The 12,786-nt window shown below is 54.4% G+C and overlaps 1 protein-coding gene and 5 non-coding genes across 6 annotated transcripts in view; 3 read left to right on the top strand and 3 right to left on the bottom strand.

The window, feature by feature from the left end:
* Positions 1 to 12,786, top strand: part of LOC142821517 (uncharacterized) — a 191,127-nt gene that overhangs the window by 73,170 nt on the left and 105,171 nt on the right. The window lies entirely within an intron of this gene.
* TRNAL-CAA (transfer RNA leucine (anticodon CAA)) lies at positions 614 to 722 on the top strand. The gene is made up of 2 exons: positions 614 to 651; positions 677 to 722. It is a non-coding gene; the product is annotated as a tRNA-Leu (tRNA).
* TRNAV-AAC (transfer RNA valine (anticodon AAC)) lies at positions 2,307 to 2,379 on the bottom strand. Its single transcript has one exon. It is a non-coding gene; the product is annotated as a tRNA-Val (tRNA).
* TRNAM-CAU (transfer RNA methionine (anticodon CAU)) lies at positions 3,388 to 3,461 on the bottom strand. The gene has a single exon. It is a non-coding gene; the product is annotated as a tRNA-Met (tRNA).
* Positions 7,564 to 7,668, top strand: TRNAR-UCU (transfer RNA arginine (anticodon UCU)). The gene is made up of 2 exons: positions 7,564 to 7,600; positions 7,633 to 7,668. It is a non-coding gene; the product is annotated as a tRNA-Arg (tRNA).
* TRNAT-UGU (transfer RNA threonine (anticodon UGU)) lies at positions 8,430 to 8,503 on the bottom strand. Its single transcript has one exon. It is a non-coding gene; the product is annotated as a tRNA-Thr (tRNA).

Raw genomic sequence — 12,786 nt, 5'->3', positions numbered from 1 at the left:
AGCAGTCCGGGTGCCCAGTAACCCCAGACAGATGTGCACATCTGCATGTGAGCAGCAGCTGTTGTGGGGCTCTAGAAATCTCCCCCTAGATCTAATTCCCCACGTGCCAGGCACCAGTTAAAGCCAGGGCTCCAGGGTTTCAAGCAGAACACTGCTGGGGCGGATACGTGTCTATTTGAGGCAGGTTCCTCACTCCCACGTCCCAGACACGTACTGTGGCACAAAGACCAACGGTCCCTGCACAAAGTGTGTCCCAGAGATAAGCGTTAGCCCCGGGAACAAGCATCGCCCTGCCGAAGAGACACCCCTGGTCTGGAGCCAAAAAGCCCAGGAGACACCCAGTTCAGGATCCACAGGCACTGAAACAGACTCCCTGGCACAGGAGAATCCCAGGCCTCAGTTCTGCTGGCCAGAGTTTTCTCCTCTTCTCTTTCTTGTCAGCTCCCTGCAAAACACCTCACAACGGTAGATGAGGGTGAGTGGGGATAAACCCAGCTGGGCTGTAGAGCAGCTGTTAGGTGGGGAAAGAGAGGTGCTCCCACCGCCTCCCTGAGCAACTCACACATGTAAGAAAACTGCCATTGGAGGTGGCTGTAGAGATGTCTGTATGGGTGTCAGGATGGCCGAGTGGTCTAAGGCGCCAGACTCAAGGACCTGTCTTTCCCTTAGTTGGGTGTTCTGGTCTCCAAATGGAGATGTGGGTTCAAATCCCACTCCTGACACATCCTCTTTTCTTAAATCATCTCTTTTATGTCTAGAGAGGTGACCTCATTTCCCCATTTCTCCCACATGCTCATGAAAGCATTTCTCCTAGGCTGCATCTACACAGCAGCGTTCCTTGGGCATAACGGCCATTACACTGCAATAACAATGGGAGCGTCTACACAGCGATTCCATTATTCCGACGTCTGTAACGCTCCATCCAGACCAGTGGTCTGAGGATCCAGGAGGTTTCCAGGCTGCAGACAGACAAGCCCACAGGCAAAGACAAAGCAAAGTCCCAGCCACTTCCTGCTCAGCCCAGCGGGGTCTCTGTGTGGCCCCCAGATCTTTTGTTTGCCTTTCCCCAGGTGCAGGGGCCCAGATTCAGCAACACTCACAGGCCCCACAGGAGGAGGCTGGTTTGCTGCTTCACCCCACGGCCCAGCAATGAGCCCCCAGACTCCCCCTGTGCTCGGGGAGCCAGGTTTGCTGTGTGAATTGTGTGGGGGCAGGTAACATCAGGCCTGGGCACTGGGATTATTTACCAGTTTCCCTGGGGGCCCTGCTGTTTTCACAGCACAAATATCTTTCCCATCCCCCCTGAGTTGTCCCTTTCCCAAGCTGAGAAGAAGAAGTTCCATGAACTCCTGGGAGCTGCTGTTCCAAAGAAGAGGCATTTCCCATGGAAAAGATGGCCAAGCCCAATCCCCTACACAGAGCCCCAGAAAATACCAATGGACACTGGGCACTTGTAAAGCTCCCTCTCGGGCAGCGCTACGGAATGGATCCGGCTGGCCATCGGGCTGACTAACGCCATCAACAGACGAGTCCCAGTGAGACTTCTCAGCCCAAGTGCAGAGACTGTGGAGTCTCCCACTCCCAGCCCAGTGGCAGAGGGGCAGCGCCCTGAGGAGGTGGGTCCCGAGGCAGCGGAGACCTCTGAAGGGAGCGGAGACGTACAGCGGAGACGTAAGGTCAGATGGAAGGAGAACAAGTCACCTCTTTTCAGGTGAGATGTGGTGGGAAACTCCCAGATCGGGTGCAAGCTGAGCTCCAAGGGCTGGTTCCTGCCTGGTGGCTCCTTGCAGGGCCTGGCTTGAGAAGCGCCAAGTAGTTCCGTGTGTTCTGTGTGTGGCCAGGAGAAAGGGAGCATAAGGGATATGGATGAAGGAGCAGCAGGGAGCAGCAGGGTGGGGAAGCAGGAACAAGGGAGGGTGTCAAAGGAAGCTGGGGGTGCTGGGTGAGCTGGGGGGGAAGAAAGCAAGGGGAACAGGGTGGCTGGGGTCTGGGCATGAGGCAGGACATTATGTGGCTTTGTGTCCACTTGCACCAAAGGCCACAGCCACACTGCCCTGAAGGTGCACAGCAGTGGCACTTCCAGGGTGGGTCCTGGACTGTGTGGCTGCAATGACCTGGTCCCAGGTAAAGCACTGCTGAGAAGTCTCAGCCCCAGCCCTGCATCCTCCTATCTCAGCCTAACCTGCTGAGCTGTCTCCCACATGCTCCTGAAAGCCAGCACACAGGCCACCCATCCCTGCACCCGGAGGCAGGCCTTAGAACGGCCTTGTGGGTACCCAGGGGAAGTTCAATAAGAGCAGACCCTGTGTTTCTGCCTGGCTTTGAACCAGGGACCTTTTGCATGTTAGGCAAATGTGATAACCACTACACCACAGAAACACACTGAAAAGTATTTTCTGCTGCACTTAAACTTGGGCAAATATTCAGTTGCTAACCCTTTGGCCAGCAGAGATTGCTGCAGGGCAAATGAATTCTCTGTTGTTAATTTTGTGCCCTCAGGAAGGGACCAAACTGAAGGAGGCTGGGCCCCCACCTGGGGACTCCAACCTAAACCCTGAGACCAAGAGGTTTACAAGCCAGAGAATCAAAGTTTGCTGCATTTTGCCCTCCCCCAACCCTGCAGAACCTCAAAGGCAACTCCACAGTCCCAGTGGCTGGGGGAGATGTGCATGTTAGAGCCTCTGCCCACTGAGCTGTAGCCTTCTGTGCCCAGGGAGCCAGACACCACCAGGGTGGGAAGGCAGGAGGGAAATGGGGAATGGCTGAACTTTGCGAGACAATGGTGTTGTCTGGGACCATACAGTAGAACAGTTTAGAGGTGGGTCTGATTAGGGCACCGTGGCTTAGCTGGCTAAAGCACTTGCCTAATAGACAACAGCACCTGGGTTCAGTTACCATTGGTGCCTTGTTGCAGCTTTTGCTCACATTTACTTAAGCCCTTATGGGACACAGAAGAGGCCTCCACTGGCCACCCATGGAACTGCTGGTTCAGGAAAAGGCTGATTGCAGAGGTGTGTTGGGAAGAAGGAAACCACAAGTCCCAAGAGGTTTCTCCCCCACAAGTGAGAAGCTCCTGATGCCCACAGACCCTGACTCTCCATGGCTGCAGGAGCTGCAGAGGTTGCACCCTCAGGCTCTCTAGGCCCTGACTCCTTCACACATTCACAAGTGTGTGTGGTGCTGACTCTCCTGTCCCAGTAATTGCAGTGAGAGCCCTGTTATTGCCAGTCACAGCAGCCCCTGCACTGGCTCCAGGCTTGTTGTTTCCTTCTTCCCAACATCCCTCCCCAGTCAGCCTTTCCTGAACCAGCAGTTCCATGGGTGCCCAGGGGAGGCCTCTTCTGTGTCCCAGAAGGACCTAGGAAAATGTGAGCAAAGGTTACAACAAGGCACCACTGGGAGTTGAACCCAGGATCTCCTGTTTATGAGGCAGGTGCTTTAGCCAGCTAAGCCATGGTGCCCTCCTCCAAAGCCTCTTTAAAATGGCTCTTTATGTTTCCAGACAACACTTTTGACTCCCAAAGTGCAGCCATTCCCCATTTCACTCCAGCCATGGAGTCCAGGCGGTTTCTGGCCTCCTGGGCACAGAAAGCTACAGCTCCGTGGGCAGGTGGCTTTGGCCTCCTTGCCCATGGGATGCTGTTGCAGGAAGGGCTGCTCAGCAGGGACGGGGTTCACCTGTCGAGGAAGGGAAGAGTATTTGGGTGCAGACTGGCTAACCTAGTGAGGAGGCTTTAAACTAGGTTTGATGGGGGCAGGTGACCAAAGCCCACAGGTAAGTGAACAACATGGACACCTGGGAGATGGGGCAGAAATGGGAGAGAGCAGGGGCTGTAACCGCAGAGATAAAGGAGGGACGAGGGACCACTGGGAAGCAAAATCTAATCTGTGTCTTAGATGCTGGTATAGACACATGGAAACAATGGGTAATGAGCAGGAAGAAGTTGGTATCACAGGGACGTGGTGGGATAATACACTTTATTGGTATATTGGCACAGAAGGGTACAGCTTGCTCAGGAAGGACTGGCAGGGAAAAAGGGAGGAGGAGTTTCCTTAGATATGAAACATGCAAACACTTGGCCTGAGGCAGAGTTGGACACAGCAGATAGACTTCTCAGGAGTCTCTGGGTGAGGTCAAAGGGGTAAAACCCCAGGGTGATGTCACACTAGGCGTCTATTCCAGACACCTCCCCAGGCAGAAGAGGTGCCTGAGGCTTTTTAAACAATTAACAAAATCATCCAAAGCGCAGCTGGTTTCACACACACTCAGCCTCACCCACAGCTGGGAGGCAGTTTGCAGGGAGCTGAAAAGAAACAGAAGAGGGGAAACTGGAGCCTGGCAGAACCAAGTCTTGGGATTCTTCTGTATCCAGATGTGCTAAGCAGCTGGCAGCCAAGCTCCCAAGTGCTGGTCTGTTCCCACCGTCCTCAGGCAGGTGAATCCCCTCCGCTGGGTGTTACAGGCTGGACTTTGCCTGCCTGATTTTAGCCAGAGAACTCCTCCCTGTGAGGCAAACATGACACCCCCTGGACTGCGGAAACCAGCCCCTTGCTTTATGGAAGAGGGAAGGAGCCCCTGGAAGCACTTAGCCCCTGGCTGGCTCTGCCTGTGGAAAAGAAGAAGCAGCAAACATCTATTGCTGGAGAATGTGGGCATCAACCCCACTGCCTCTCACATGCGAAGTGAGCCCTCTACCACTTGAGCTAATTCCCCTGCCTGTAAGCAGCTTTTCCTGCCCCACCCACCTTGTTCCTGAGCCCACAATGTCCCTTCTGATAAACCCTCATCTAAAACTCAGCAAATACCCAGAGAAGTTGAGGTTCCCTTTACAAGACTCTGCACAGCTCAGTTCCAATCAGCTGGTCTTCCCTAGAGCCCGGAACATCGACCGCGGCAGCGTCGCTCTTACGCCCAGTGTAGACACGGCCTTAGAGTGACACAAACCAGCCCCAGACACATTCCTGGCTAGGACCAGTCACAGTCTGGGCTCAGTGAGGGTCCGTCCTACCTGAGACGTGTGTGACACTAAAGCCTCCTGTTCCCTGCCCAGTTCCCAACACTGGCTGCAGACCCAGCGATATTTGGTGCCTTGGCTGCTGTCCCTGCGGGCAGGGAGCTGTCCCGCACCTGCAGTTCATCCGCCTCCCAGAGAGGCAGCAGCTCTGTGAGGGGGAGAAGCCGGGGAATTTCCCTGCTGTGTATAAAACCATCACTGCCGGCCCGGGCTGGGCCAGTGCGCTGGCATCCCTCATGTCTGGAGCATCCGCCAGGGAAAAACTGAAACCACATCAGGAGATAAGGGGTCAGGGTCCCTCCTGGCAGGAGCTATAGGGAATGGGCTACCTCTACTTCTCCACAGCAGGAAATACTGGGTCAGGGGTCCCTCCACCTCTCCCCAGGAGGAGCTATGGGGCCAGGGGACCCTCCACCCCCCAGCAGGCGCCAATGGGTGCCAGGGGGGCACACGCCCTCAATATCGGTGCCCAGGGCAAAACTCACTCTGCTCCTGGAACAGGAACAGTAACTAGCAGTGAGGCCCCTGCCTGGCAGCACCGTGTCAGACGGTTTCTTCTCGGCCTGGTGCCTCCTGAATGCTGGGAGGAGCTGCCTGGTCCGAGGGGCTGCAGTTCCCTGGAGAGAGGGGCTGGCTACACCTACCCTGCAGACTTCTTGCTCAAGAACTGTTTTGTGCAAAAGGTCTTGCACAACAGTGTGTCCACACTCCCATGTGCTTTTGCACAAGAGAAGTGCTTTTCTGTAAGAGCGCCCATGGCAGTGTGGACGTTCTCCTGCACAGGAAAGCTCTGATGGGCATTTTAGCCATAGGGCTTTCTTGAGCAAGAAACCCCTGTTACCCATCCACACTGCCTCCTTGTGGATGAGTTATTGCACAAGAGGGCTTATTCCTTGTGGGGAGAGGAATAACTCTTGTGCAAGAAGTCCTGTTGTCTGATGCTGTACTATAAATTTACATGTGCAAGAACGTGCCTGCAGTGTAGACGCTCTGCAAGTTTTTGTGCAAGACCATCTGCTCTTGCACAAAAAGCCTGCAGTGCAGACACAGCCCTGGAATGTAGACACAGTCTGAGACAGACAAGGAAAGGAAGTGGCCAGAACCTCCCCCCGCAGGCTGGTCCTCAACAGGGTGGGTGAGTCTACGCATCACCCTCACCTCAAAGTGAGCTGTGCAATGTGAGCGGGCTGCCCGGGACCCCCAGGGGAAGGTCTGTGGGGAGTTTCCAAGGCAACAACAACATTTAATAATCTACACTCATGTGATTGTGATTTATTCCTCCACTAACAAGTGTCTCTGAAGGGATGAGAAATGCAGGGCCCAGGTGCAGGGAGCCGGGTCACGTTCTCCTGCCTGAGTCTCAGTCCTAGCTGAAGCCTGGCGACAAAGAGAAGAGGCCAATGCAAACAGCCCCATGGCAGTGAGGGAGTCAGTACGTGGGTGCATGGAGCAGGGATCTGGGGGCAGAGCTGGGCTCTAACTCATTAGGGCTGTGTCTACACTGGCATGAATTTCCAGAACTGCTTAAAACGGAATACTATTCCGTTTTCAGTTTTTCCGGAAAAGGAGCATCTACATTGGCAGGGTGCTTTTCCGGAAAAGCCCTTTTTCCGGAAAAACATCTGTGGCCAATGTAGACGCGCTTTTCCGGAAACGAGCCCCGATCACCATTTTTGCGATCAGGGCTTTTTTCCGGAAAAGACTACTGGGCTGTCTACACTGGCCCTTTTCCGGAACAGTGTTCCGGAATAAGGACTTATGCCCGAGCAGGAGCAGAATAGTTTTTCCGGAATAGCGGCTGATTTTGTACAGTAGAGCATCATTGCTTTTCCGGAAATTCAAGGGCCAGTGTAGACAGCTCGCAGCTTATTCCGGAAAAGCGGCTGATTTTCCAGAATAAGCGGCCCAGTGTAGACACAGCCTTGGGGTGTGTCCCATACCTCAGGATAAGCAATGCAATTGTATAGCTTATTTTGAGTCAATTTTGAAATAGCTTATTTTGTAATTTGGTGCTGACTACACAGCACTTAGTTCAAAATAAATCGCTATTGCGAAATGTCCCTCACTCCTCCTGCCATGAGGTTTGCAGGGACGTTGGAATAGTGAGCCCGTTATCGTTTGAAACAAGGGGCTTGCTCTTAAGACATGTCTGTGTGATATGAGCACCATGTTCTAAACTTCCGAGCTAGCCGGCCCATGGGTGTCAGTCCCACAAGTGGCCCTTTCAGAAAGGAGCCTCAGGCTGCCACAGAGACCTTGTGGGGTCTAGAACAAGGTGGGTGGGGTAGGTGAGGTGCTCATATGCAGAGCGTTAACTCAAAGGGGAAACCCCTTGCTTTTTGTGCAAAAAGTAGTGGGGTTGATGCCCACGTTCTCTAACTGCAGCTTTGTCCTGGTTTCTAGTTTTCACTGTTGGGGGCTCAGTGACCCCCATCCCTCTTCCTACGTGCTCTCCCAAAAGAGACAGACCTGGCTCCCCTTCCTTTTCCCGCAGCAATTGCCAAGCTGCAAAGCAGAAAGTGGAGATATCAATACCAGCCTTCCATCAGGCTCTGTGGTGCAATGGAAAGCATGTTGGACTTCTAAGCTGTACTGGTTAATGTGAGCCCAGCTAGTCATTCAAAGGTTGTGGGTTCAAGTCCCACCAGAGTCACTTTAGCTGCTTCCTCATTTCCAGGATGCAGCTTTTACAGACCAGTCAATCCTTAGGCTGACACTGGGGTGGGCTGGCATCCAGGCAATTCCCAGCAGACCCCAGTAAGGGTGGAGGGAAGCGCTGGTATTTGGGGGTTGCTCTGAGAGGCTGCAGGTGCCGATAGACCCTCCATGTCTCCTACCACTGCTGTGCAACACGCAGGCTCGGAGCTTTGCTGGAAAAAAGCACCAGTCTAGACGCGGATCTTTCAGAAAATAAAACCTTTTCCAAAAGATCCCTTAATCCTTATTTTAAGGGTTTATTTTCTGAAAGATCCGGCAAAGCTCCGAGCCAGAAAAAACGGAAGCCATTTTTATGCAAATGAAGGGAGGGATTTAAATCCTCGCATCATTAGCAATTGCAATGTGTCTAATTTGCATCCCTTTTACGGAAAAGGGATGCAGTCTAGACACAGCCTTAGTGTAGATGTAGCCTCTGTGAGTTACCAACAGTGTGGCTGTTAGTGTCGGCATCTAACTAATTGCACCATGAGGCCATGTCTTCACTCAGGTGGAGATTGCTGCTGCAATCCATCTTCCAGAGCTTGATTTAGCATGTCTAGCTAAGCCTCACTAAATCAAACCCCTAGGGCACCTCCTGCTCTTTGCTACTATCCTACTCCCATTGTGAGGGAACCACCAAGCTCAGCTGAAGGTAAAACCAACTCCAGATACATGTTGAAAAATGGTGGGAAGAAAAGACCCACTGATCTGGCAACAAGGCACCACTGGGAGTTGAACCCAGGATCCCCTGCTTACAAGGCAGGTGCTTTAACCAACTAAGCCATGGTGCCCTCCTTGGAAGCAACTGTAAAATTGCACTCAAGGTCTGCGCAGCACCAGACATTAAATTGGCAGCTGGAACCCAAAACCTTTGTGTCAATTGTAGCACCAGGCCCCAAAGGGACAGACCCAAGGCAGCCGCATGGTCCTAAGGCCGGGCCTGCAGCCAGGGGGAGGGAGAAGAATCTCTCCTTTCAGCTGGAGTTGAATCAGCAACCTAAGGGCACTTGCCGAGCACCCGCTACAGGCCTCTACTCTGCCAGCTGAGCTATGGAAGGTGCCTGGGGCAGGCTGCTTTGCCCAGGTGGCCCTTGGCCGAGTGCCAGGGCAAGAGCCCCCCGAAGGGGACGGCCTCCCAGGGGCGGGGCAGGAGAACCCAGCAGCACAGGGGTGTCACAGGCGCTTCACCCGCAGAAGGACCCTTGAGTGATCCAGGCAGAAACGCCGCGTCTCGCTCCCTGCAGCTCCCCTTGCTGCCCTGGCAGGCACTGCCCCTTCTCCCACTGGCCTGGGCCTGGCCTCCTTCCCCTGCCCAGCACCACAGAAAGCCCCTTGGCATGAGCCTGGGCAAGCCAGAGGCCTCAGGCCTGTCCCCTCTGAGGGGCTTGTGCCTCGGCCTCCTCTGCCCTTGGTGCCAGCTCTCCTGTGAGGGACGGACTGAGAGCAGGGCCCCACCGACACCCCCCGTCCTGCCCCACTGGCCTGCGTGCGGCGCTGGCACGGGACAGGCAGGAACGGCAGCCGGGGAGAAAGCAGCTTGGACTGACGGGCGAGTCTCACTTGCTGAGCAGACTCCCAGGCCCTGGGCACTGGGGCCAGCCCCCCTGTGGTCAGAGCCCCCCGGCCACAATGCTACTCCAGGGGGCTTGGTTCCAGGGCCACCTAATCCCAGGGCCTGGGGGGCTGGAGGCCTTTGCCCTGGAGTCTCAGAGCTCCCCCAGTGTCGGCTGCCGCTGGCCTGAATGGTGCTGGATGCTCCTGCTCCCCTCCCAGCAGGCTGGCCCTGCGCAGGCTCTGTACTCGCTGGAGCCGCCTCCTGCCAGGTCCCCGGCCTGCTCCTGGCAAAGCCTCAGCCTGGCTCCTTTCCTGCCCTCTGCTTGCGGGGCCTTTGGGGGCCAGCTCCGAGCAGATCCCCGAGGCCCAGTATTGGGTGCAGCACTGCTGGGCCCCCGGAGCCCGGGCTGCAGCCAGGAGGGGGAATCTCCTGCAGGGCCAGTGGGATGTAGAAAGCTGCTACCTGGGAACCTTTCCCACGGCAGCGCCCCCAGCCTGGACAGCCCCTTCCTGGCCCAGCCCCCGCCCCAGGGTGGGCAGCATTTGGGGGGGCAGGTAGGAAAGGCCCCCCTTCCCTTCCCAGAGAGCAGACCCCCAGAGCTGCAGTGGGAGGATCTGGCCCAGGGCTGCTCTCAGCAGAGGGGGCTGTGATCCCAGCCTGGGGCCAGGGAAGCTGCTACCAGCTCATGCGGGGCGGGGGGAGCCATCCCAGAGAGGGTGGGGGCAGATAAGACAGGTGAAGGGGAACAGGAATGTGTGAGGTGGGGCAGGAAGGGGAGGCAGGAGGTGCTGAAGGGAGGTTGGGGGGATCATGCCAGACATGGGGTGGCTGGGAGTAGGGGTGCAATGGAGGGAAACTTGGGGGGGTCACAGGAAGGGAAAGGGGGCAGAAGAGGTTGGGAGGAGACTGGGGGAGCAAGAGCAGCCTGGCTGGGGGAGGGGGAGACACAGGGCAGGCCTTGTACAGAAGGAGACGGGGAAAGATACAACAGCAACTCCCCCACCCCCATGGGGCAAGAGGGGGAGGGCAGAGGTGACTGGTGGTGGCACTTGGGGGCACCAACTCCTCTGCCCCTGACAAAATTTCTGAAGTTTATAACCAGGGTGTCCCCTGCCTCTGTGGGTGCCTCTCCCTGCGCCCCTCCCTCTGCAGGCTCCAGTCCCCCGGGGGGAGGAGCTGCCCCCTCCAGCAGCCTGAGGGGAATTGTTTCTGTGATTTTTTTAAGTGTAGATACCTGCAAACACTGATCTGTAGGGACTGGCAACAGTTTATTTCCATATTTGCAGATTTGTTATTTGCATAATGGATATGCAGATATGTAAATGTAATGTTACCGGTCTGGCAAAAGTTTGTGAATGGGTTTGGCCATCCATGGTATTAAAAAAAGGTTAGCAATCACTGGCCTGACCCATGGGGGGTGGCCAAATGCAAGGCAGGGAAAACACTAGGGCTCTGTCTACACTCACGGATGCTTGCATGAGAAATATGCAAATGCGGCTACGCATGGAATATCGCTGCGCCTCATTTGCATACGTAATGAGCTGCAATTTTTGCAGAAGAGGCTCTTGCTCCAGAAGGAGCTGTCTACACTGCCCCTTCCTGCGCAAGAAAAACCCTCTTGTGCAATGCCGCTACGACAATTATTTTCAGGAAGAAAGACATTGCACAAGAGGGGTTTTCTTGCGCAAGAAGGGGCAGTGTAGACAGCTCCTTCTGGCACAAAAACCTCTTCTGCAAAAATGGCGGCTCATTAAGTATGTAAATGAGGCTCCATGATATTCCACACTTAGGCTCATTTGCATATTTCTCATGCAAGAAGCTGGGAGTGTAGACAGAGCCTAGGTGAAGGGGGGGGGTATTTTCCCCACCAGGCCTTTGTCCCTCGGAATCCCTGGGGACGTTGGGTTTTCTCTTGTTTAGTTTCCCTTTTCCCTGCTTCCCTCCTCACTGTGGGGGAGGGGGCGGCTCTTTCACCCTTTCCGTGGGAAGCCCTGGCACAGAGATGGGAAGATGCTTTGAGAGTGAGTCCCTGGGCTATTTGGGGAGAGAACTTGCACGCTTCTAGCCTTTCCCTTATCATGAGGATGACTGAGTGGTTAAGGCGTTGGACTTAAGATCTAATAGATGTTTGTCTGTGTGGTTTCAAACCCCACTCCTGGTAGCTCCCTGTTTTGGACAGACATCCATCTGGATGGTGATTTGCCCTGCTATGAGGGCAGGGGACTGGACTTGATCTCTGAAGGTCCCTTTGGCTATGTCTGGCGGCATCTTGCCATGTGGGAGATGTGCTTTTGTGCAAGAGGATCCATGGCAGTGTGGATGCTCTCCTGTGCAAGAAAGCTCTGATGGCCATTTTAGCCATAGGGCGTCTTTTCCGCAAAAGCACTTTTGTGGAAAAGCTTCCGTGGTCAATCTAGACGCGCTTTTCCACAAAAAAGCCCCGATTGCCATTTTCGCGATCGGGACTTTTTTGCGGAAAACAAATCTCAGCTGTCTACACTGGACCTTTTGCGCAAAAGGGACTTTTGCCCGAATGGGAACAGCATAGTATTTCCGCAAAAAGCACTGATTTCTTACAGTAGGAAGTCAGTGCTTTTGCGGAAATTCAAGTGGCCAGTGTAGACAGCTGGCAAGTTTTTCCGGAAAAGCGGCTGATTTTCCGGAAAAACTGGCCAGTCTAGACACAGCCTATGACTAGATTAGACTGGGAGAAAAGTGCAGGGGTTGGGATGAAGGGAACACTGCAGAAGTTAGGGGCACAATGCAGGGTTGGTGGCAAAGGGTGCACAGGATGGGGGTGCAGGAGATGGGGAGCTCATGGATGCAGGAACGGTAGAGCAAGGCTGGGTGGAAATGAGACTGCGTGCCAAGCTGGTACATTTTCAGGGTGCATGTGTGCAGGGTCACGCACCTTGCTAATTATCCTTTGGTTTAGTATATTTCTTCCATAATTTAAATTGCATGTGTGTGTGTGTGTGTAAAACTCTCAATAACTCTTGGGTGCCACGTAGGCACACATCTGAACAAGCACACAGGATGTCACTCTTTGTGCACAAGAAAAAATTCACTCTGCTCATGGATGGAAAATCTTAGGACTACTGGTTGAAGGCTCTAGCTGGGACTGTGATCTTAAAGATAGAGGGGACTGACATGTAGGCCACATCAAGGAGAAAAGACTCCCACGAGCTCTCACTGCCCCAGCACACGTGTTACTGTGAAGGGGGAGGAACGAGACACACCTCTCCCTGCCATGGTAACTCTGGGCCTGGGGCCATGGGATAGCCAACTGTCCTCTGGCCACAGCAGAACTGGGCTGGGGTTGAGACCTGTGGGTAGAGGTATCTCTCCCCACCAAAGCCCTATAAGCTCATATGGCATTTAATAAGCTGAGGCACAGCCACCTGGACACATAGCTTACAGGGAACTCAGGTTCTAGGTTTCTTCCCACTGTAGATTCTCCAATGGATAACAAGAGTTGAGCTCTGACTGAAGCTTTCCCCACAGTCAGAGCAGCTGAAT

This window comes from Pelodiscus sinensis, chromosome 31 (genome assembly GCF_049634645.1).
Source record: "Pelodiscus sinensis isolate JC-2024 chromosome 31, ASM4963464v1, whole genome shotgun sequence".
Taxonomy (NCBI): Eukaryota; Metazoa; Chordata; order Testudines; family Trionychidae; genus Pelodiscus; species Pelodiscus sinensis.
Note: the sequence above shows the minus strand (reverse complement) of the source record. Positions and strands in the feature narration are given on the sequence as shown.